This window comes from Rhinolophus ferrumequinum, chromosome 14 (assembly GCF_004115265.2).
Source record: "Rhinolophus ferrumequinum isolate MPI-CBG mRhiFer1 chromosome 14, mRhiFer1_v1.p, whole genome shotgun sequence".
In the NCBI taxonomy this organism is placed as follows: Eukaryota; Metazoa; Chordata; class Mammalia; order Chiroptera; family Rhinolophidae; genus Rhinolophus; species Rhinolophus ferrumequinum.
In genome coordinates, this window is record NC_046297.1 from 63,767,009 (window position 1) to 63,792,600 (window position 25,592).

At 51.2% G+C, this 25,592-nt stretch overlaps 1 long non-coding RNA gene across 8 annotated transcripts in view; it reads left to right on the top strand.

Moving 5' to 3' along the window:
* LOC117033825 (uncharacterized) overlaps positions 1-25,592 on the top strand; it is a 429,465-nt gene that overhangs the window by 60,916 nt on the left and 342,957 nt on the right. For all 8 annotated transcript variants that reach the window (XR_004424972.1, XR_004424969.1, XR_004424971.1 and 5 more), the window contains one exon: positions 418-780. This is a non-coding gene — a long non-coding RNA (uncharacterized LOC117033825). The remainder of the gene's footprint in view (positions 1-417; positions 781-25,592) is intronic.

Here is a 25,592-nt window from a genome sequence, read left to right on the forward strand (position 1 = left end):
TACTTCCTCCCAGCTGACCCAAAACCCCCTCAGCTCACTGCTGGGACCTCTGAGCCCTGCAGAGGAGTACAGGGCTGTGTGCCAGGCCTGCCTGTGCCATAAACTCCCTAAGCCAGCCACCTGACCTTTCTGGAACCTTCTGTCCTCATCTTCATAATGGACGTACCTCAACCCTCTCTGCCCTCCCAGGGTAGTTCTGAGCAGCGCTACACGGAAGGTTTTCCCCTCTGCTAGGTCTTTCCCATCTATGGGTAGCAGCAGTCCCCTGGTTTCCCGTCTCACCCCAGTTTGTGCACCAGAGCTACAGGGCATTATTTTTAGAGTCCCCTCCCTAAGTATATTAGGAACAAATATAAAGAAAGAATAACTGACTACCCTGATTGTAACAAGACTGATTTTTCTTCTTTCCATCCCCAGGCCTGATCTTTTGACCAGAAAGGAATCAGAAAGATGCCTGTCATGATGGCCGCACCTGTCAGCTGCATGGAGCTTCATTCAAGGATTTTTCTGAGCCGTGTGGATTTACAGTGATATTCAGCCGCCTGGGGAATAATGCTGGTGGAAGCATTATCCTGGAATTGCACCTACCCGGCCCATTTCTGGATGCTAACGTGATTTTAAGGAAGGCCCTGGCCGAGTGCCTTGTGGATTCCTGCAGCTTGGATGCCGCTGGGGACAGAGGACCACCGTTTCCTGCGAGGGCTGAGCTCTTTGTCCTCATCTCGGAATGGGAATGTTTGGTTGGGTCTCTCGAGCTCCCTCTCCGGCTCCCTGTGAAACGTAAGTCCTGTGTCACGTCTCATGTGCACATATCTTCTGCGTGTTCCGTCAGGCTTTCGGTGACTCTGGCCTGGTTGGTGGCAGCGAGGTCACTTGGCGTGGCAGGCTCTCAAAAGGAGCTGGCGTTTAAGGAGCTCGTTCTGTGTGTCTGGCTTGGTGCTTGGGGGAAACAGAGGGAAATGGAAAGGTGCTTCCTGGGAGGCACCCCTCTTTCCTTCGCTGACCGTGTCATCGTACCTGTCACGTTCTACTGATGCTCCTTTTTCTCGTGTCTGTCTCTGTCTATCACACTGTAGATATCTTGAAGGTCAGGACCGCTTCCGCATGGCTGTGTGTCTTGAAGATCCAACATAATGCCTGGCACATAGTGGCTCCTGCTCCAGAGAGGGTGAATTAAGACCTGATCATTAATGAATTATGACACTGGAGAGTAAATGGAGCATTAGGTGGTGGTGGGGGCGGGGCGGGTGGAGCGGGTGGGGGGGCAATTTCTTGGCTCTGTGCTTAGAGCTGGATGGCAGCCGGGTGCCTGTGGGGCCTGAGGGACCTGGGCTTGAATCTCTAACCTGTACTCACTGTGTGACACTGGGCAAGTGACTGCTAGTTCCTTGCCCTTCTCTATTCCATCAGGGTGAAGTAATGTACTTCACAAGATTGGTGTCAAGGGTCACCACATAGCGACTCAGTGCTGACAGCCAGCCTTGTGCTTGGCACATAGCAGGCACTTAGCACGTGGGAGGGGTCCCTGCTGGTTGGGGGGAAGCTCCTGGGAAGCCTGGGTGTCGCTTGGGCTTTCAACGGCTTTCGGAGCAGAGCCAGGCAGGCTGTGCTGGGTTTTAAACTGGGCACTGCCAGTTGGCATGGGCAGTTGATCAAAGGTCACAGTCGCTGGAGCCCATGGGAAAGCTGAGTGGCAGGTGACCAGCAGGTGACGGAAAGGAGCTTGTATCAGCGTGAGGGGAGGGAGCAGCTGCCCTTGGACTTGGCAACAAAGGCCTGTGGCGCTTCTTCAGTTGACAAGCAGGACTGTCCCCCCTCCACCCCAGGACTTGGCAGCGGTGAGGCGGGTGTGAAGTTGCCTTAGTTTGGGGCTGCCCACTGGAGGAGGGCAGCTCAAACTGCCAGGGCCTGAGTGCTCAGGTCACCTGGGGCCACGTGGCACTTGGCTGCCAAGAGCGCCCTTGGGGCGGGCTCTGGGGTTCACTTGTGATTGGATTCCCAGTTCCGCTTATGTCTGGTGGCACCTGTCTGAGAATCTTCCCCTGACCACCTAATGGAAGTAACGGCCCTGCGGTTGGTTATTCCACACTGTTCTAATTCACAGCTCCCAGGTGCACGGGGATGGTCTCTTCCTTTATGCAAGGTGCTTGATTTCTTGTCTTTCTCCTACCCTAGAAAGTGATCTCTGAGATCAGGAACCATGTTTATCTTACTCACTGGCTAAGCACACAGTAGGCATTTTATGTATTAAGTCATAGTTGATTAGATCAGATAGCGAGTCTTAGTGGTTTCCTTTCAGCTTCCCTGAAGAGGACAGACAAAAGCGAAACACTTTCATTTTGAGCATCTGTATAACTTAATCAGCCTAGCAGGCCCACCAGGTGGGCTGTGGTGTGCCCATTTTGCAGTTGAAAACCTTGAGGCTTTGAGAGGTCATATAACTTTCCCGAGGTTAGTCAGCTAAGAGAAGGCAGAGCAGGAGGCCGAGTAGGGGTGTGTGTGTGTGTGTGTGTGTGTGTGTGTGTGTGTGTGTGTGTGTGTTGAGCACTGCCTCCTGTTGAGCACTGCTCTTGGGGTCCTTAGAACAGGGGCCCTCTCTGTCCTCCAGGAGAGACAGACTTTCCCTAAGGACTCAGACCCCCACAGTGTGGAGGCAGTGGGCGCTGTGCTGGGCCCTGGTTGTAGTGGGGTTGGGATCACAGGCCAGTCTCCGAGGCTCAAGATCTTTAGGGAGCCCGTGCCCTTGAGCCAGTGTGGATTTGCAGCCCAGCACGATGGGCTGTGCTCGGCCTCCCATGGCCCAGCAGGGCAGGGGGCCCAGTCATCCCGGAAGGGGCTGTGGCAGAACAGTCCTGGAGGGAGCCCTGTGGGTCTCCCGTAAAAATGTGAGTGGGGGGGACCAAGGCACAGCACTGCCGCTTCCACTTCTGCCTTCACAGGCGGCTGGCACCTCTTCCTGCCGTGTCCTCCCACCCCTCGCCCACCCTGCGGCAGCTGCACACTCACTTATCATATCGCCCACAGCCCTGGCTTTCCTCCTTTTATCAGTGACTCCCTGGAACAAGCCCATTGTGGTGGTCCTGCTTATCTCCTGCTCCTCCCAGGAAGGTGAGGGTGGGCTTGGGCGCCAGAAGACACGGAACGGGCATGGCGAGATGTGGGGCTCCCGCTTCCTCTCCTTTCTGGCTGCTCTGAGCACCTGCCCCGTGTCTTTGGGGGTGCCCCCTGTGGACACGGATGGAGAAGAATCACCATGTTAAGTCAGTCTCTGCGCAGGGCACATGGCAGACATCATTCTGTCCCAAGCCCAGAACAGATCTATGGGGTGGGCCGCATGCTTATGGTCTTTCTTCGTGTTGATGTAACTGGAGCACAGAGAGGCAAAGCTGGTCTCCTCAGGGCACACAGGCAGGATTTGAACACAGTTCCTTCCGATTCCAAAGCCACTGGGCCACACTACCCGGAGCGGAGAGATGCAACTTTTCGGTTCCCTTTTCGGCCCCCAGGGGCTGTGTGACTTTGGGAAGATCACCTTTCTTCTCCGGATCTTTGAATGCTCGTTGGTAGGGAAACCATCTAGTTTCTCTTCTAAGCTGGGACACTTGAGACACTTCTTACAGGTGCACTGTCACATTCTGGGATGCAATTATCGCAGGAGTGTGGTCTTCGGAAGAAAACCTCGTCACGCTCTGAGGACCACTGCCGAGGAGGAGTAGGGAGAGTGAAGGCTGACAGAGGGCAGTGTGCACAGCAGCCTCTCCACTCTCTCAGATACGCTTGGCAGCTTTCTGGAGCTCTCTGAACCTCAATTTCTTCATATATGAAAGTGAGGGGCACACCCACCTTGCCAGGTTGGAAGGTTAAGCAAGCACTTGCATTCCAAGCATTCCTAAACCCCAACCAGTTAGCAACCCCATAGCTATTCATGGAGAACCCCTGGTCTCCAGACTCAGCCTGGAGAATGAGTCACAGTGCTTCTCTCTCTCTCTCTGTCTCTCTCTCTTTCTCTCTCTCTCTCTCTCTCTCTCTCTCTCTCTCTCTCTCTCTCTCTCTCTCTCTCTCTCACCCTGTGCAGACCCCAGGAGCCCAGGTACTCCTGTGGGAGCAAAACACAGCCAAGTTTTGAAGCTTTGCTGTTTCATAGCTGTGTGACTTTGCTCTAGTTCCCAAACCTCTCTGAGCTGCACTTTTTTCATCGACAAAGTCAGAACGCTAACACTGCTGAATCCCTGGTTCTTACCTCAGTGTGGCCAGCTAGTATTTGCTCTCTAAGTGTTAGTTACTCCCCCTGGGGCCCCGTGGCTCCTGGTGGCTGCTGGTCTCATCCCTGCCTCATCCCAGGAGGCCGTGTCCTGGCTTTGCCAGCCAGACCGTGTGACGTGAAGGTTGCAGCGCCTTCCTCCTGGGTGAATGTTGAGTGTCAGAAGGCTTGAGAAAACACTGGCCTGTGGCATTCCGAAGTTAATGGAGGGAGTAGATTCTAGGAGGGTCTCTGCTTGACCTCCCACCCACCCCTTCTCCATCACCCCCTCCGCCTTCCCCACCCCGCCCGTTTTCCCTGAGTGAGTTTGGAGGCAATTGAAGGTTTATAGCAACTGCACGTAAGTAGAACTCTAGGTAGTGGTAGTGGTCCAGGACAGTGGCTTTGGCCCCTGGAAGCCTGAGCCCGGATGGGTGAGTTTGAGCCTATTCCCTGCGGTGCCTAGTTAACCAGGCATTGGACACAACCAGGGCGGGCAAGGCAGGCTGTTTGGGGGAGAAAGGGTATATTTGAACAAGTTGGGGGGTGATTCTCAGCTGTCCAAAGCAGGGGCAGGGTAAGGGGCTCTATGAGAAGTTTGAAAGAAGACCTTGTTGCCTTGAGCAAACACACACACACACACACACACACACACACACGCGTGCGTGCGCACACGCGTAAGTCTGTTTTTCATTATTCTGACCTTAGTATCCAAGCTATTCACTTAGGACTAGTGGAGTCCGGTAAAGAAAACAGCTTTTGGGAACTGACACAGTTTCAAGATATGTTCTGTTTTGGGCTCATAGACGTTCATGGAAAAGGCTTGGAGACCAGAGCCTGTGTGTGTGTGTGTGTGTGTGTGTGTGTGTGTGTGTGTGTGTTCGTTCTCATCTACCCTGGTTGTTCATCTGCCCTGGTTGCTTTCTCATCTCCTCATGGGCGAGTGGATTATTTCCCATGATGGGGTGGGCAGGCTTTGTCCCCTTATTTTATCCTGTCAAAGTCATTTTACAGGGCAGTTGCTGAGGGTGGGGGTCCTTCCCACTTATCTATCTATCTATCTATCTGCCACCATCTATGCCACCCATCATATGGGGCGGGAGTCCTCGGGAGAGGGGGTCAGCTCCACCAATTACCAGGAACTGCCCTGACCCTCCCCTCCCCCAGGGAGGCTTATCTGGCTCCAAGCAAAGTGCAGCTGCTGGTGGTGAGGTCTCTGAGTCACTCACAGGATCTGTACCGGGTTTAGCAGAGGTGGTGACATAAACAAACAAACATTAGCTGGGACCAGCTCCCAGCGTTCAGCTCACCCAGGGTCCTGGAAACTCCTTGTTGCGTGTTCAGGGAACACAAGGGTGCTCCTGTTCTTCATAAAAAGAATTTTCCTAATGGAGAAATGCTCCAGAGAGGTTGCTGATTCATGTTAGAAAATTTGGGACCATGTAAGTTCCCGGGCTTCCTGCCTGTGTGACCATAGATAGGGTGCTTGACATCTCTGTGTCTTTGTTTCCTCCTCTAAGAAGTGGGTTATTGTGAAAATTAGGTGACCTGAGAAGTGAAACCTGGCCTGTTGTTAGCCCCTGCCTCTGCACTTGACACATAGTAAACCCTGAATGGAAGTCAGATTTGCAAGTCAGATTGCTTCTGTGACTCTGTTGTTTTCCAGCCATTGAGTTAGTTCCAGCGATTCTTGGGAGCTCTCTGAGGCTCCAGCTCATGTTTCAATGAGGTGGCGGTCCTCGTCTTGTGCCCCTCACGTGCTTGTTGAGAGGACCTGGTGAGTCACCTCTGGGAAAGTTCCTGAGAGCTGGACAGCGCTGTGTGGGCTTGTGTTGCATTTCAGAGAGCCAGGCTTCACAGAGCCCGGCCTGATCTCGTGGCTGAGGCTGATTCCTGCGGGAGGGAGCGTGGAGGAGGCAGAGGTGGTGGGGTCCTGCACGTTCCTTAAGGTTAAGGCCAGGCAGCAGTGGACTGCTCAGCTGTCCCAGACCAGGCAGCTCTGCCTCCCTTTACAGTGGTGGAGCGTTGGGCAGTCTGTGAGCACCCCCAGTTCCCCCGCTTTGGCTATCCTTCATTAACTTCCTCGACTTCAGAATCTGCTGTTGAGTTTTGGGGTCCTTTCTTTGCATAACGTGAATTGCCCACATCGGAACCAAAACAAGAAGCCACAATGGGTCATTTAACCCATATTCCCACCCCCGGGCTTAACAAGTGTTCAAGGACGTGGCATATTAGTTTTACGTCATGACTTCTGAAGGAATTTTTAAAACAAAGAGATAAAGTGAAGTTCACACTTCTTCTCCCATTCCATTTCCTTCTTTTTGTAGAAGCACTGTTCTCCTGACCTTGGGCCATGATAGGTCATGCCCTTACCCTTCTATTGCAAATCTATTTGGAGGCCACTTATAGCACCGTTTCCTGTGCTTTAAAATTCTTAACGGAGGTGAGAATGTAGGTGTGTGTGGGCGCACTTTGCTCTTTTCACTCTGGGTGATGGTGCCACTGCTGTGTTTGCTGTGTTTGTTCTTCAAGCCTCTCGTGGTGGTTTTTGGGTTGTGTCTAGTGTTTGGGCTGCTGAAAACAGTGCTGGGATAAGCTTCTTGGCCCACGTCTCCAGGCGCATGTGTGGGTGTCCCCAGGGGCGCGATGCACAGGGAATGTACACTTGTGGCCTTGCCAGAGGCTGCCACCTTGCTGATGCCTCCCTGTGAGCCTGTGACCTCGAGGGCCGGGGGTATGATGCTCGTCCCTGTATCCCTAGGATGGGTCAGCTGTACTAGCCCCAGGCACCAGTACCAGCTCCTTACATGCTTGAATGAAGTGAATTCTGGGAGGAGATGAGGCAGACACCAAGGGCAAGACCAGAGTCGGGGTGCAGAAGGAGTGGTGGCCCTCTCGGAAACAACACTTGATCGGGGAGAGTCGCTGTCACCACTGAAGGAGCCGTTTCCGCCGGGCTGGGGGGTGGGTTCCAGCAAAGCCTTCGGCTCTGGAGCCTTCAAGCAGGAGGAAGCGCGGCAGCAGGGCTGTTTGTGGACGGTCTGGAGAGGAAATTGCTGGAAGGAAGATCAGTGCTGTGGAAAAGCTGAGAGAAGCAAGAGAATGAGAGAGAGGACTAAGCACAAATGGGAGAGTTGTTTTTTCCTATTTCAAAATGCGATTAGAAGTGGAAAATTGGGGCCTGGTAATGGGAAAATAATTGCGTGCATACTATGAAAATAGTCTGTTTTTCTTCTTACATGTTTTTTCCCTGATGATAAACCTAATACGAGGTCTTTAGACAAAATTTGGAATGTATAGAAATGTGTGGAAGGTTGAAAGAAGTCCTGTTGCCCTCTGCTGAGGAGCAACCCCTGGTAACCTTTGTGAGAAGAACATTACTGAGAACCGTCGGGTCGTAGCGGGCTGGACTTCCCGGGTTTCAGAGCAGGAAGTCCTGCCTCCTGGGCAGGTCGGATGGTTGTCAGCCTGCCTGTGAGGGTCAAGTAATCTGACAGCCCATAAAGCACTGCAGGAGTCATGGTGTTTATTTGGCTCCAGCTGCATGCAGGGCAGGTATGAGGCCATAGGCCATCGGAGACTCCATGCTTGAGGCCCTGTGTTCTGTCCTCAGGAGTCGACAGCTTGTCCTAAGTAGGGAAAGGAAGAGGAGGGAACATTGGCAGGACGTTCCCTTGAGGCACATGGTGGGCATTTGAGGACTTCTTTCCTCTGGTGGGTTATCTGTATTTGCAGGTGGTGCCAGGAGAGAGGGTGGACCTTGGGCCAAATGCTGTGTTTGACAGTCAACCCCCACCCCAAAGCAACACTGGGACCCCAAAATGATGCGGCACTCCTTCTGTGGCCAGCTCACTGTGTCAGGGTGATGATGGTGATGTCAGCACCCCTCATTCAGAGGTGATGTCCACTTCTGGCTTATCGGACCCTGGAAACTCCCATGGAATAGCTAGTGCCTGAGACAATAATCCCATTTTCCAGGCAGCCAGCTGAGGCCCTCAGTGGTTAGGGGGAAGGCAGCTCATGCTTGTCAAGTGTCGAGCACGTGTGTCCCGAGCCAGCTCTGACAGCTCAGAGACAGGCCTTCTGCCCCCATTTTACATCAAGAAGACGGAGGCTGGTGAAGGGAGGCGTCTGGTAGGCAGGGCCAGCTATATAATACTCGGGGCTCGTGTAAAATGGGATGCAGGCTCCCTCGTTCAAACAGGGTTAAGAATTTCCAATGGCGACAGCAGAGCATGAAATCAAGCCCAGCCCTGGGTCCCTGGGCGCCTGCACAGGTCCCCAGTCCATGAGGCGGACCTGAGGCAGCCTGAGTTTGAGACCTGGCATCCAGGTCCCCGGCCCACGCAGAGTGGGGCCAGGCTGTGTTTCAGGTGGTTGCAGAGCCCTGGCCGGCTGGAGTCCTTCGGGTGCTGGCAGGTGCTTGGCTTCCTTGAGGAGCAGTGACTCTTGCTCCCGTGCTTCCCTAGACTGCACGCACAAGTGCACCGATGACGTTCAGCATCTCACTGGACTAGCTTCTGTCTGGGGTGTGAACGTGTCGTGCTTCCCTGGGGGCTGTGTCCTGAGAGTGAGCCTCTACCATCTCTCCCTTCCCTTGTGTAAAATGGGCACTTACGCTGCCTACCCGCTTGTTGGCATGCTGTCTCTGCTGGGGGACGGATTGATTTCAGGGGTGCAGAGCACCAGCGTGGAGCCCTGGGGGTGATCCCCAGAAGGAGCCTCGCCTGGAGAAGAGAATTCCTCCAGGAGGGCGCGTGTCTTGAGTTCTTGGAGGGCTGGCGTTCTTATTTGTCGCATCACTTGAGCCTTACAGCACCCTGCAAGGTTTTGACATTCACTGGTTGTCTCTCCATTTAACGAATGTTTGTCAAACACCTACTAAGTGCGGGGCAATGCTGGGAAATCTGGGCCCTGGGGGTTCGTGGAGTACGTACGTGCTCTCTTTTGGTGTTTGTCATGACTTTATCGTATTTCATCGCAGTAGCAGCCCTGTGAGGTTGTTGACTGTTACCCGCATTCTATAGCAAATCAAGTGACGAAATTAAGGTCAAGTTAGGTTCCCACTGTGGGTTGACCCGATACCATGGAGTCTTTGCTGTCACTTCATATGCAACACAGTGCAGTGCCTTCAGGGGGCCTGAGTCTAATCCTGGCTCTGCTGTTTGTTAGATGTATGGCCTTGGGCAAACTATTTAACTTCTCTTGACCTCAGTTTCTCTATCTGTAAAATGGGTCACAATAGTCCTGTTGCAGTTGAATGTGTGTATCTTCCCCAAAGTCATATGTTGAAGCCCTAACCCCCAATGCAGTGGTATTTGGAGGTGGGGCCTTTGGGAGGCGATTAGGTTAGAGGAGGTCATGAGAATGACCCCCATGATGGGAGTAGTGGCCTTATAAAGAGGAAGACAGACCCCTACCCCCTCTCTTTTTATGCGTGCATGCCAAGGGAAGGCCCTGTGAGCACACAGTGAGAAGAGAGCCGTCTACAAGCCAAGGAGCAGGGCCTTACCAAGAACAGGGCCGGCTGGCACCCCAGAGCCATGAGAAATAAATGTCTGTCCTTGAAGCCACTGTCTGTGGTATTTTGTTACAGCAGCCGCAGCAAACTAAGACCGCCTCCATGCAAGAAGCTTTGGAGGTTTAAATGAGACACTGTCGTGAAGTGTGTAGTACAGCACCCATCACACACCAAGTGTTCGATGAAGCCTGGTCATACTGCCCACCCCTTTGTAAGTGACCTTCCAGGGGTTCAGAGAGGGTCAGCAACTTCCCAACGGTCACACAGTCACTTTGTTGCAGCTCTCAGGAGGCACTGAGCCCTTCTTCCTCCACAGGGGAGCACCTGTCCCACCTGTCCCACCCTGCCTTCATAGATGGACCTCCTGAACACCTGGGTTAGGTCATTCATTCCTACAAAACCCTCGAGAGCAAGGCAAGAAAACACATGCCCAGCGGCTGCTTGCAAGTTTAATTAAGCCATTCCTGGGGTTTCCTTTGCTCCCTAGTTAGCACCAAAATAAACGCCTCCAAATGGCTGTGAGGTTTCTCATTGATATTGCCCTTTGATTTCAGACAGCACTGGCATGTCTCATCTTTCTGAAGATGATAAACATTTAGATAGCAACAAAGATACTGGTGAAAGGGAAATTTAGGGGACATGCAGCCGCAGGCTGAGCAGACCCTTTGGTGTGAAGAAGGGTGACAAATAGCTTCCAGAAAAATACCTATGACGTCCGGTGCTCCCAGGTATTGGGATGAGAGCGGCCTGTGTCCGGGGTGGGCGGGGGTGGGGAGACTCTTGCTTTGCTGCCTGGAGAAGCCATTGCTTTCCTGATTCTTCTGTGGCGTCATGTTGGAGCCTTGTTCCCATGCGTTTCGTCAGAAGTTACGGTCTTAGGCACAGTATGGTAGAGCATATTGATGTGTAGGCATGGATGGCACGGTGCTTGTGTATTTATTCTCCTTTATCGAATGCCAGGCATTTGCCAAAATGTAATAATCGTCCCAGCAACCCCAAGAAGTAAGTGCTGTCTGACTCTCAACTTATAGGTGTGAACACAGAGGCTCAGACAGGGTCAGACACCCAGCTAGGAAGGTCGAGGCTGAGATTCCAGGCGTCCCTGAGACTCCTGAACCTGTTTCCCCGGCTGCCATCTCCTTACCCCAGAAATGTCCAAACGCATTGCGTTGCATGCCAGCACTCTGGTCCCAGATGGACAGGGGGGGCCTGTGGGAAGCTGGATCTTTGAGCCTGATGGAGTTGACACTCGCCTGCTATGTTTACAGTCCCTGGTCTCCTGCAGTGTCTCCGGAAGTCATAATAATCCTCTGGCCGGAACTCTGGGGGATGACAGGAAGTCATATCCCAGCTCTATTGGCTTGCTGGGTGCATGTTGGTCTGGTGGCCATCGGGGCGGGGGTGGGGCAGGCAGGGCTGGGGGAAGGAAGAACCTACTACCAGCAATTCTGCGCATCTTGTATTGTGGACAGTTTCCCGGATTATTCCATGGTGACTCAGGTGACCAGATTTGGATCCGGAAGCCTGGGCTACACAAAGATAATGTGGAACCTTCATGTTGTTGCACAAAATCCTCATCCTTTTAAGAGCTGCTGTTTTCTGAGATATCAACCTCGCGATTGTGGATTTTGGATTTGCCAAGCCAAGGACTTCTGGAGGGTGGGAGACAGAGGGGTGGTCGCCGAGGAAAGGAAGACAGGACGGGGAGTTACACTCAGCATCTTTGTGGTGAAGTTTCTCTCCCAGCAGTGAACCAGGGGTGGATACAGGCGGCTCCCATGGCCTCCCTCTGCTTGAGTTGAGTTCCTGTGCCTTCCTGTGACTAAGGAGGAAATTCCATTTTACTTATACTGTGGCTACACATCCATCATGCCATTCTTAGCTTTGTGGCTGCCTCATCGTTTTGGAATTTGCCTTTTTTTCTTTCTGTTTCTGGATTCTGTGTCGAGGCGATAATGTGGTACGACTCCATGGAACACAAGCAAATCTCAGCCTTCCACACACAGTGGTTTTGGGTGGCCAGGGCTTCATGTGTTCAGCATGGTGGGTTGTGTGGAGCATGGGTCCTTGTCACACATTTGCATCCATCCGTCCTTTAGGGCTCCACACTCAGTTCCTGACCCATGAGGGAACCTCGGGTTAAACCTCCCGTTGTCTGGATCCTTGAGATGGAGCTCCCAGGACTGCTGGTTTCCTGGTTGGCTTAGAGGCCAATGAGAAACTACTTGGAATGTAGGTGGAAGAGCCACCAGTGTCTGGATGAGTGGAGCAGTAGGGCCACTGTCATACGAAGGAGAAACACGCGAGCATTACCAGTGGTGAAAGGGGATGAGAGGGAGAAAAAGGGAGAGAGAGAGGGAGACGGAGGGAGGTGGGTCATGCTTGTTTGCAGAAGCTCTGACAGACAGCACAGGTGAGGAGGGTTTGGGGAAGGGACGGGCTTTGAGCTTTACTTCGTCCTCCCACCATTCGTTAGTCCCAGGCCCTGTGCTTGGAGAGTCCGAGGCTGGCTGTACCCTGGACACCCATCTCCTTTTCCACCTGCTCTGAACCACCCAGGGGTACAGAGGAGGCTGGACAGCCAGGGCTTCCAGAACTGGGTGACGGCCCCTTTTTGTTTCCGCCTCTACCCAGCTCCCCTCGCTAACTGCTCTGCTCAGCCATGTCCCTTTGTGCTGGACGTGTGTCGGCAGGCCTCTGTCAGTTGAGGGGGTCCGGGTGTGGCTATGTTGGGAGCTGTCCCCGTGAAGTCTGCAGCTGGAGGGTTCCTGAGCACGGTTTCTCCTGCCCAGCAAGCCAAGTAGCGCTGCTCCCATGCCCAGCACTTAACCTGCAGGCCTTGCAAAGGTTCCGCACGGCCCAGCGCCAGAGCCATAAGTTATTGAGAATGGTCCCTCAGCTGCCATGAAGTACAGGTGTCCCCTGAGGAGACAACAGCCACCAGGAACAGGCCACTGCGTGCCAGGTGCTGTATGGGGCTTCTTAGTTCTTATCATCCACGACGACCCATGTGTATTTCCCCATTTTCACAGGGGAGGAAGCTGAGGCACAGAGAGGTTAAGGAACGTGCCCAAAGACATAGCCGTAGTACAACTAGAGCTTCACACCCGCTGTGTCTGACAGTCGGCTTGGCCAGCTCAGGGAAGTTGGGCTTCTCTGTTGTGACCAGGGGTTCAGAGCTGAGGGTGACCCCTCGGCTCTTTTCACGCCTCCGACGCCTCTTATCTTAGGCAAAGACAGAAAGGGGAGCTTTCCTTCCCATCAACTGTTTTAACCGAACCTCACCGCAGGTTTTCGGGCGGTGCTGTTTTCGTAGTGGATAAAGAGTGGGTGCGGCTTGGTGCCAGGGATGTCGGTGGGTGGGGGAGGGCGCAGGGGTGTAACTGGCTTTGGAGGAGACCTGGATTTGAGCGCCCCTAGTGAGGCAAGCCTTCGGGCTGTCTCCTCACTTCCTCGAGAGAACCGTCAGTTTCCGCAGATCCCCCTGCTTTGAAATTCTGTGAACCTGAAGTTTGGCACCGCGCTCACTGTGCAGAAATCTGCACTACGGAGATGGACATTGTAAGGGGGCAGGTTGTTTATTTTGCGGAAAGTATGTCATCGTCATAGCTCGCTACGTGGGTACTGCGCAGGTATCAGCTAAGTGGTTGCATGTGTTAACTCATGTACTATTCACAAGTACCCTATATGATAGGTGACTGTTATCACCACTCCCATTTGACAGATGAGGATGTTGAGGCTCGGAGGAGTTCAGGAATCAGACCAAGATCCCTCAGCCGGTAAGTGGCCGAGGGGGTGTTTGACCCCAGGCAGAGGCTGCCGAGCTCCTGCAGGTGAGCACTCGCTGGGTTGTGGCCCTCCACTACGGAATCTAGGTTAACGCCAGGCCATGTGTGACTGCAGCCACTTCCACCGCTTTGGCAAAGGTGTTTCTGTGGGGGATGCGGCCTGAGACCCCGTGGGGCCACTGCTGCTTGGGAGGGTCCAGTCTGCCCAGGGGTGGCCTGTGTTCCATGCCAGGTGTTGGCAGATTGGCCAGGTTTGGGGCCTCACATTTCCTCCTCTACCTGCTGTGGAAATGGAAACCAGCTGGCCAGGGATTCCTCCCGGTCAGGCCACCTCCTCAGCCACTCCAAGCCTGAGTCAGCCTCCTCTCGCCCTCCTCTAACCTGAGCAAGAAGCCGGCAAACCCCTGTGCTGCCTCTAGACGGACAGGCCCCACTGTGCAGGCCGTTGTAATCAGGTCTCACTCCTCCCAGACCTTCTCTAGAGCCTCCAGTGGCCTCTCCGAGTGAGGGCTTGGTTGGGGTTGCACACAGGGTTGTCCATCTGCTCTGGGCCCATGTGCGGGATCCTGCAGCCCTGTGTCCTCACCCTGGCCCCTGTCTGTCTATGGTACCCGTCAATCACCAGATCAATAGTCTAGAGGCAGCACAGGGGTTTGCCGCCCTCTTGCTCAAAACAACAGAGCACTTAACAACAGAAAGGCGAACAACCTCATTTAAAAATGGGCAAAGACTTAAATACAGTGGTACCTCGGTGTTTGAACGTCTCCGTTGACGAACATCTCGGGTGACGGACACTGTGAATTTTATGGACCTATGGAATCGTTAGATAGGAAAATTCATGCTAAATTTGCAGTTTTAGGGGTTGATTTTAAAGGTCTGGAACTGATTAATCCATTTCGCATTACTTTCTTTGGGGAAATCATGCCTCGGTTTTTGAATATTTCAGAACTCGAACGGTCTTCCGGAACAGATTATGTTTGAAAACCGAGGTACCACTGTATACCTTTTCTAGAGAAGATATACAAATGGCCAGCAAGTACGTGACAAGATAGAAACACACATCAAAACCATGAGATATCCCTTCATACACACTAAGATGGCTAGAATAAAAAAAAAAGAGAGAGGGGAAACAGAACAAATGTTAGTGACAATGTGGAGAAATTGGAACCCTTGAATATTTCTGGTGGGAACGTAGAATTAGGCAGCCGCTGTGCAAAACAGTTTGGTGGTTCCTCAGAAAGTTAGGAATAGAATTACTATATGGCCCAGCACTTCCATTCTTGGTATATACAGAGGGTGCTAGAAAATGTGTACACATTCTGGGTGGCTAGATAGCTCAGTTGGTTAGAGCATGAGCTCTCAACAAGGTTTCCACTTCAATTCCCACATGGGAGGGTGGGCTGCGCCCCTGGAAACTAAAGATTGAAGTACCCATGTAGCAAGCTGTTACGATGACATACTTTCCGCAAAATAAACAACCCTTCCCCCTGAAACTAGAGATTGGAACTGAGCTGCGCCCTCCACAACTAGATTGAAGGACAACGACTTGGAGCTGATGGGCCCTGGAGAAACACACCGTTCCCCAATATTCCTCAATAATAATAATAATTAAAAAAAAACATTCTAAGAAAGGAAAAAACTGTATTAAAATTGTAATATTCAATAGATACCATTAACAAAAGATGAACGCAAGTCATGCATGTACATTTTTTGACACCCCCCCACTATATTATGGAATATATGTGTATATATTATGGACTATACATTATGGAATACATATGTGTACATATAATGAAATGTATGTATATTTCATTATCTATCTATACACCCACTTACGTGGACACAAAGGAGTATTATTCAGCCATAAACAAGAGTGAAGTCCTGATACACGCTACGTGACGCATGTATCTCAGAAACATTATGCTAGATGAAAGAGGCCAGGCACAAAAGGTACATATTGTATGATTCCATTTTTTATGAAATCTCCAGAATAGGTAAATGTATAGAGACAGAATGCTGGGGGTGGGTGATGATGGGGAGTAACAGCTTCCTGGGTATGAGGTTTTATTTTAGGGGGATAAAAATGTTTTGGAACTAGGTCGAGGTGACAGATGTACTAAAGACCACTGAATTGTACCCCTTAAAATGGCTAATTTTATTTTATGTGAATTTTACCTCAACTAAAACAAGCATGGTAGCATTGAAGGTCCCCTTAGGTAAAAAGAGGAAACGGGGGAAACTTGCTTCATGCCAGGCACGGTGTCCGACATTTGACCCCTCTGAAATCTATGGTGATGGAATGGGCCCTGGTATTCCCATTTTACAGATGAGAAAGTGGAGGCCCCCTAGGCACACTGTTTATAGTGGCACAGACAGAAAAGGAACAGGGGTTTGCCTGATGCTGACCTGGTCACTTTTCTGTACCCCTCCTTTCGCTTTGCCTTAGATTCTCATGTCTGAATGGTACTGAGTGCCATGGATGCATTGCCCTGGTTCCAAGAAGCTCAGCTCTGTGTTCTTTCGTGAGACTCCTGCCCTTTGCTTCCTACGTATCTGAGTCCTCTGCGGTCCAGTACTCTCTGGCCACCTGCCTACAGGGATCTTTTCCAACTCAAACTCCTCACATCCCTCACAGGGACATAAACAAAACTTTGTAGCAGAAAGGAACCAGAAGACGAGGGTTTGAGTCACCGTTCTACTGTGTGATCATGGGTGAATCTCTCAAACGCTCAGTGCCTCAGTTTCCATACACGTCCAGTGGGAGAGCACGGAAATACCCACTTGATGTCTTCCCAGGGAATCACTGGGAGAATCGAATATATTTATGTCAGGAAAGTGCTTTGAGGATGGGAAAACACCCAATGGACACGAGTGATGAGGGTGATCGCTCTTTGAATCAAGTTCAAGTTTCTTGCCTATTCAGCAGAGAACAGACCCAAAATCCAAAATCCAGCGCAGGGGCGTGGGAGCTGGTGCCCAGCAGTGATTTATTGCATGAACAAGAGAATGAATGAGCAGTGGGCAGTCAATGCTGGGATTGTGGGCCTGTCCCAGGGTTGACACTTCTAATTGTTCTTTGTATGTGGTCAGCCTGGGCCTGTCGCACAGCAGATCATCCGAAGATAGTTGTGGATGGACTTGTCTGTATTCTCCAAAAACGAGCCGGAGAGGGGCGAGTTCATTTTGTGTCTGGATTTGGGATGCTTTCTCTTTCATAGCAAGAATTATCGCAGGAAAGTGGGATCAAGGAAGGACAGACCACTCCGCTCTATTTCCCCCTCACCCTGAAGAGGCGTGTGATCCAGGGTAGAAGCAGGGAGACTGGCGCTTCTGGCGGGAAGTTGTTGAGCTCTTGCCTGATGCTTGCCTTAGAGTCGTGGGAGACCTGCATGCTTTCTTCACTGTCTCCCTCTTCACCTTGACTCCACTACATTTTTAGGAGCGCTTATCTGAAGCAGTGCCTCTCCGTGCACAGGTCAGGGAGGGCTGGTGTCATTTTGCATTTGACAGCAGGATGGATGGCCATTTATTCTTTCCGACTGAGGCTGCCAAAAGCCCTAGGTATTACTATGGAGTCTCTCACCTTCAGTCCTGTGACCTTAACACAGCAGCTCCAGTCAGAGTCTTAGTTTTCACATCTGCAAAATAAGGAATGAGGGTGAGACGTAGAAGACTCTTACGCCCCTTTTGACCCCAAATTTCCATGATTCTGGGAGTCTACAGTGGGTGTGTTTGGTGTTTCACTTTCCCCTTCCTTGCCTGTACTTCCATCCCTCTGTCCACTTGCCCACATTTACTGAGCAGCCCCGCTGGACCAGGCATCATGCTAAGTCCCGAAGACACAGAGATTAAAACAGGGTCCCTGGTCTTAAAAGCTCACAGTCACAAGTAGGACATAGATGGTGGCCTAAAAATGGAAAACCAAATGTGAGGAATGCCGGTAGCAGCGTGGGGGCCCAGCCACCTCTCCTTCTGACCCCTTTAATGAGGACGATGGCCTACTTGCTCTGACAACTTCAGGACAGGCTTGTCTTGAGGTAGGGGTACAGTGTCAGTGACCTCAGCAACCCCGTTTAGCCTCAGGAATCGGTGATGTGGAGTTCTCAATTGCCAGCTATGCTGGAGAAAAAAGAGAGAGAATGAAAGAAGGAAGAAATAGCGGGGTCTGTCAGGCCTCCTGCCCATGGACGCTTGCGGTCTCAAACCTCTGCTTCCTGTGCTGCAGGCTGAGTGTGTGGGAGGCACACAGTGGTGGCTTGGCTGGCTCCTGCAGCCAGCTCTGGGGATGGCCGTCTGTTGGCAGCGCCCTCTCTCTGCAGTGGTGGCGGCTGGCCTGGACAGACCTCCTCTCGGCCCAGTTAGTCAGCATCCTGCGGCGAAGGGCAGTGGAGCCTGTGTTTCCGATGGCCCAGCCGCCCCTCAGAGTGAGGCCGTGCAGTGATTCTGAGGGTGACGTTGGCATTTGCCCCCCAACCCCATCCCCCGCAAGGGAGGTTGTGGACAAGTCAGCTTTTCTAATAAGTAGCCTCTGCTTGCCCTGTAGGAGATGAAAGACTGTGTGTAAGAGTGGGTAATTTTGGGTTTTCCTGATGAAAGCAGTTGACATTTGTTCGGACCTCATGTGCACTGCAGCACAGCCTTTCATCTCTGCTATCAAAGCCGGGCCCGTCTTTGGCCTGCATCCGGGGCGGGCAGTGCCACCGGAATTGAACTGGGCCGATGGCAAAATCTAAAGGAAATGGCAGCATGACCCTGGAAGGCTGTGGACAGGGGAGTGGAGGCAGCGGGCCACTTCTGACTCCTGGCGGAGGGGTGTCCTTTGGTGTCAGATTGTGTATTACTGCACCCCCAGTGTCATGGAAAGAGGGTGCCCTTCGGAGTTGGGCAGGGCTGGCTGAATTTGAATGCCGGCTTCTCCACTTACTGAGTGAACATTTATCTGCTCTGATTTGTGTCCTCATTTTTCCCGGGGCGTGTCACCACTAACTCTTGTGGTCTTCACAACTTGTCTGATGCACGGTCTGGAGCCCAATAGGCCCTCAGGAATGTTCACTGGCTTCTAACCTGATGGATGAACTTGACCTGTTGTGCTGTAGGTACTAGGGCACTGGCACTGGGGATTGCATTATTTATCCATGTTCCCCACACAGTATCTGCCACATGGTAGGTCCTCCGTAAATGACAGGCAGATGGTTGGATGAAGAAAGGAGACTTTGCTTATGCCACCCATACGGCTCGTCTGGCTGTGCTGTGTGTGTGTGTGTGTGTGTGTGTGTGTGTGTGTGTGTGTGTATACAGAGTTAGGTTACATAATTGCAGCCTCTGAAACATGCTAGGTTGACCAGCTTTCCCACCTGCGTTAGTAACAGAATAGGCAATTGCGTCAGACTTGATTCAGTCACGGAATCCCTGTTTTGGTCTTGCCTAACCACCCACGAGATGAGTTCAATCCCCATTTGTAGCATCCTGGCCACCTGTCTGTCCAGTCAACCCTTGAATACCTCCACTGATGGAGCACTCACTACCACCAAAAGATGGTGTTGACAGTTCCGACAATTGTAGGTGCTTCCTTCCAGCTCTGATCCTCAGAGGGGCCCTCCGATGAAACAATGCCCTTGCACAGATGACGACAGCTTTCAAATTGATGAAGCGGATGCCAAGTCCCTTCTGAATCTTCTCCTCCATTGGGCTAACCACGTACCTAACTGAGGGGGACAGGGGCGTTGGGTTCCCCAGATCCTGAGCACTGTTTAAGGATGAACTGGAATGAAGTAACATGTGGAAGACAGGACCGTGGCCAGCCCTCCACTTTTACACAGGGAGCCTTGAAGCCTAAGGTGGCGTTTGTGTGTGTGTTTCTTTTGTAAAGCCACTTATCCCTGCACCTCAGGGATGCCCTTTCTATCACTGTGCCTTTGTAGCAGGCTGAGGAGCTGAACGTTCTTCTTTGTGCTGATTATGTCAAGAAACAGGGAGGCAGCGACTTCTACATCATGGAAGGGATGCAGGTAGCAAAGCTGTTTCCGCTTCCTAAACCTCTTGTCTGGGAAGTTATTTATTTGATGACACCATCAGTTTGTCTGCGTTTCAGGAGGGCCCTTTGGAGACAGAGCACGTCTCTGTCCTTTTATGACATTCTCTGAAGGGGGGGTCTGCCCCCTCCACTGAGCAGTCACCACTCAGGCACTGTCGGAGACGGTGGCACACGGTAGTGGAAGGGACGCTGGTCCCCCTGGAAAAGTGTCTGGTCTCTGTTCAGACCTTCACCCTCTCTGGGTCTTACCTGTTTCAGGTGTGGGTCAGCCTGTTCAGGCCCAGCAGTGTGGGCGTGCTGGGGGTGTCTAGGAAGGTCAGAAAGTAGAAGGGAAGCCCCCAAGGCCTCACCTGTCAGTCCACCATCCCGTTTTCAGGTTTCCCTCCCTGTCCTGAGGCACCGAGTGCCATGAATGCCAGCAGTTCGGGGATTCCTCAGTCTCGTGCCATCTGCCATGAGGAGCAGGAAAGCCCTGCCCGTAGCACTTTCTTGCCAGTCCCTGGATGTAAAGAAGCAGCTATGGCCCGGGCTGAATGCAAACCTCTTGACCCGACACATCTGCCCTAACTCGAAACCCAGCCTCATCTCTTGCCCTCCCCACACTAGCAGGTCATGCTCCCGCCACACAGATGTTAAGATCCTCCATGTCTGCGTTCCTGCAGACAGATGGCAAAAGGCGTCATAACGTGAAAATACACTCTAAGAAACGCATTGCGAACATCCAGCCCACCCACATCTGATGGTCATCAGTCATTTACTGATTGCCAGCGGTTGTAAACATCTGTCCGTCCAGAGCAAGAACTGCAGAAACTCTGTAACTGATCTCCATTTGGCTCCTTTGCTGCATTAACTGATGCTGCCCATTCTGTTTGTACAGCAAACTGTGCAGGCTTACTCGGGGCTGGTGGGTTACTCATAAGGCCAGTTTTCTGGATTCAAAGCTTTGTTCTCCCCTGACTAGCTGTGTGTCCTTGGGCAAGTTAAATAACCTCACTGTGCCTGTATGCTTCATCTGTAAAATCAGACTAATAACGAACACCTACCTTCCAGGGTGATGATGAGCATTAAAGGAGATAATATAATGCATGTAAAGGCTTAGAACAATGTTTCCTGGCATGTGGTAAACACCCGTTAAATGTTAGCTATAGATATTGGTGTGTCTGGAAGGCTTTTACTACCCATTAATTTGTGTGCTGGCCAAACGTCAGTTGTGTTGGTAATTAAATATTACATAGACTGATGGAAATTGAGTATAAAAAGAGAGTTGTTGCATGAAAACTAAGTTTAGTGCTTTGGAAAGAGCATATAGATAACTCGGATGTGCTAAAAAGTTGGGACCAAAATCACTTAGGGGCAAAACAGCTGTAAAAAGACAGGGAAGAAAATTGTAAAACTCTACGGAATCTATGCCAGCTGCTTGCAGAGGACTCATCTCACACTGTAGTTGACCCTTCAACAACCCAAGTTTGAACTGCGTGGGTCCACTTACGTGTGGATGTTTTGCAATAAATGACTGATTATGCGTTGATGTGTGCCACTTTATATAGGGCAGGTGAGCATCCCAGGATTTGGGCATCTGGGGGGGTCCTGGAACCAATCCTCCATGGATACCAGGGACAACTAAGTTTTCGAGGAGTCAAAAGTTATACATGGAGTTTCGACTGCGTGGGGCAAGGGGGTGTGGGGCTGTTAGGCACCCCCAACCCCTGTGTTGTTCAAAAGTCAAGTGAGCTTAAAAGAAATGGAAATCAGAAACTGTGGATGTTGAATGGTGAGTGCGTATTTGGCAAAGCAGACAGTTTGCATCTCCAGTCTGTGGGCCATAGAGAGATCCTGCCTTTCGATTGGCTAATAAATGTGCGGCTGTAATAAAATATGTAAGTGTCTCCTGTTTCCGGTTGCCCACTTTGTCAGGGGCATGACAGTGGGGGAGTTGGGTCACAGGCTTGTTCTCTCCAGGGCAGATGAAATATCAGGAGCTGCAAGTCTTGTCCAGACTGCAGGGCTTCCTGACCCAGGCGAAGGTGCTAGGGGCAGGCTGCTTGGATCACGAGCACTTACCCTGCGTCTCCTGTGTGCCCGGTCTTGACGGAGTATTGACACGCTCAGGGTGACAACAGGGATGGGAGAGCAAAGGAGACACAAATCCCTGCCCTCATGGGACCTCAAGTTCCTGTGCGAGGAAAGCCCCTGTAAAGGGAATAGGAAGGTAAAGAAAGGTAGGCACTTAGCAGCCATACCCTCCAGGGGGGAGAGAGAAGCAGGGAGGGACCCTGAGGATTTCCGTGGGGGTGGGGGCCTGGGGGCTCTGGGGGAATCAGGCCAATTAACAGCAGAGAAGAGGGAGAACCATGATGACCCTCTCGGCAAATCAAAAGAAAGGGATGTAAAAAGCAACAAAAATTTAAGAGAGGCCTTGAGAAAATTAATGAAGCCCTGAATGGTCTTTTGCAGAAAACGATCCTTTGAATGATGAGGTGTGAAGGAAGTTTCTATTTTGTGAGATAATGTGTGCAGAGAAAAGCCTGGGCTCTTTAGATTCATTATTTGTGGGAGCTAACACCTGGAGCCTCGTTTAAAAAGACAACCTCAAATTTAAATATAAGGCAGACAAAACTGGTTTTATATTTATAATTATTTACATAGTATGCATTTGTCATGTATATGATACATTATTAATTTGTGACTATCAAATCTTTTGTATTTTATAATTCATTGTTTCTTTTTTCAAGATAAAGCCCTCCCTCCCCAGAGGGGTGGCAGTTCCTGTTTTCAAGGTAAAGACCAACTTTCCCCGTCGCCCGCCATGGCACACATGGCTGGCTTACTGGAAATATCTGGACCTGATTCTAAGGGGTTTTGAGTGGCTTTTTTCTGGGTAAGTTCCTGCTAGTCCCTCTTCCCTCTGTCATCGGCACCTCTCTGAGCTCCCCCCTTCCCTCTGTCACTGAATCATCAGAGGTTCCTTTATGGGTTTGGCTCATCCTGCAAGGAGAACCCCTGAGAAAGGAAGCCATATCTGTTTACCTGGGTCCCCCTGGCTTCCTGCTGCCCACACAGTGGGAAGAAGGGAGGGGGCCAGGAAGCTGGGACAGGGCCTCTTGTCCTTACTTCTCGTTGGCCCTCCTCTGCCTTTACTTCTGGACCTACCTGGTGAAAACAGAATGGGTGGGAGTTCCTGGAATGAATGGTGAGCGCTGTGTAGAGATTCTGGCACTCCCCACTGAGGCAAGCAATATGATCCCTACTCCTTAGCCCCTCTTCGAGCCTTACTCCCAGCCCCTAAAGGAGTCATGCGGGGTCCCAGGAGAAGCATTAGAAGCCACCTCCCCAGCACGCAGTTTCCTGGAAGCACTGATAGCCCCTGACGTGTGTGTTCAGCAGCATTCCGTACTTCACAAAGAACACTTCCTTACTTTGTCTCCTTTATTCTCATTTGCTGATGAAGCCACCGAGAAGGGCTGGGATTAGTGACCGGAATTGCCCGTGGTCACAGCTGAATGAGACTCGAGCTAGGAATGGGAAGCAGGTGGTGGCCACTTTCGTAGTGGCTGTATAATAGCTCTGTGGTGTTAGATGCCCTGAGAGCCATCTTATTTATTCACAGGCAACTCTGGGAAGCAGGTGGGCTTCTCAGTCCTGTTTTACAGGGGGAACTGAGGCCGAGCACGTTGAAATCAGGATGTGAGGCTTCCGTCCCAAGGCTCAGCCTTAGTGGTCAGCGCTCAGGTTGGGGCCTGACTCTGATATGCTGGGAAAAGCACAAGGAGGCACTTTGGGGGCGGCCTCAGAAGGGGTTCCTGGTCTGCTTGTGTGCCTCTGCCGCCCCAGTTGGGAGGCCCTCCCCTTTCTGTGTGCTTGGGTCTCTGAAAGAAGACCTCTCCCCATAGCGCCCCACTTTCTGAGGAACCGCTCACGGCACATTAAGAGCGATGAGACTTGCTGCTTTTGGAGAAAAGGGCTCTTTTGTCTTATTTTGCGGTGTGGGGACCAGGAGACTAAACAGTGGAGGCCCCTCCTAACCTGAGGGCACGATGGAGGAGGAGGAAGCAGCCGGGCTGGAAACAAAAGGGGGGAAGGTGAGGCCAGAGTCCTGGTAACTGTCAGGCAGCCTTGGAGGTGCTTCCCTGGGTTGTATAATCAGCTGTCACTTCAGCATTTCCCCACGTCAGGCTTCGCAAGTACAGATTGAACATTAAACAAACACTGACTGCTTTATAAATATTTAACTCCCACTGTTTAGGAATGGCTCGGGCAGGAGACAAAATAAGAGTTTCTGGCTGTCCGCTGCGTGGCCCCTCCGTCCTGGCGGCAGATTGCGAGGCGTTTTGGGAGGTGGGGGGCCAGCCGCTCTTCTGAAGACCTTTGGGCTTCCCATTGGTGGTGTCGTCTCTCTTTTGGGGGCGTGTTTGGGGATACAGGTCTGTGTGTTCATGGAGTTGTTCCGACTGATCACACTATATTTGGGAAGCCACCAACGACCGTTTCTGGGCTGTGGCTGGACTCCATCATGGGTTGTAACTATTGTTATTCCTTCATCTGACAGCAAAATGCGCCCTTTCTTTTTTTTTTTTTTAATTAATAGCTTTATTGAGATATAATACACATACCTTGCCTGCCACCCAGTTAACGTGCACCATTCCATGGTTTTAATATATTGGTAGAATTGTGCAACCATCACTGCAATCCATTTTAGGACAGTTTTGTCACCCTGAAAAGAAGTCCTGTATCCATTGGCTGTCACCCCATATTCCCTTTGATTCCCCCAGCCCCAGGAAACCACTGAGCTACTTTGTGTCTGTGGATCTGTCTGTTCTGGACATTTCCCCAAGTGGACTCGTGTTACTCATGTGGTCTTTTGTACCTGGCTTATTTCACTTAGCATAAGGTTTCCAGGTTGCATCCATGAAACTGGTACCTTGTTTCCCCGAAAATAAGACCTAGTTGTACGATCAGCTCGAATGCATCTTTTGGGGCAAAAATTAATATAAGACCCACTATTATATTATGTTATATTATACCAGCATGGTCTTATATTACAGTAAAATAAGACTGGGGATTATATTATATTTTTTATATTACATTATATCATATTGTAGAAGACCTGGTCTTATAGTAAAATCAGACCGCGTCTTACGTTGATTTTTGCTCCAAAAGATGCATTAGAGCTGATTGTGTCCGGCTAGGTCTTACTTTCGAGGCAACACGGTAGCATGTACCAATACTCAATTCCTTTTTGTGGCTGCATAATATTCTATCGTACGGACAGACCCTGTTTCGTTTCTCCAGTCACCCATTGATGGAAATGCGGAGACGGCAAAACTTTTTAGTGGACAAGTCAAGCTGTGTCGGATCCAGTATCGTGTGATGAAGGCAAAACCCACTCACAGATGACAGTCCCCACCGTTCTGGGACAAGCCTCCAAGGTTAACTTAATGTATGTGGTGGAGGTGAAAATGTGTACGGCTGACAAGCCACTCAGCTGTCATTTAGCACTAATTGTATGTCAGGCAGTGTAGTGGGCCCGTGTGGTAATTTGTTGAAAATACCTGATTGTAAAATCTCTTGAACAGACCTACACGTTTATCATAGGCCATCCTGCTAGAATTCTCATGGTGGGAGCATGGGAGAATCAGTGTGTGTGTTCGGCCCCTTTCCTTTGGTTTCACATGTTGATGCTCTTTGGGAGGAGGGACAGGGAAAAGCGGTGCCTCTCCGAATTATCCTGTTTATTTCACCTCCTGCCAGACGCGAGTCTCTGTCCGGCTCCCTTGTCCCCAGGGCAGTGCTTTTCCCATCCTCTGGGTACCTCATAGCCCCAGATGTTTCCAGCACTCATTTCATTTGAGAGGCTGACTCAGGCCTGGCCCTGTCTCCGGCTTAGGCAGCCCGACTTCGCAGGAAATGTTAGAAAATGGGGGCTGTTATCATTCCTGGTCACCTCCCCGTCATCTAATGATGACTCATCGTGGTGGATGCTGTCCATGCCCGGTCCAAGGTCCCCATTAC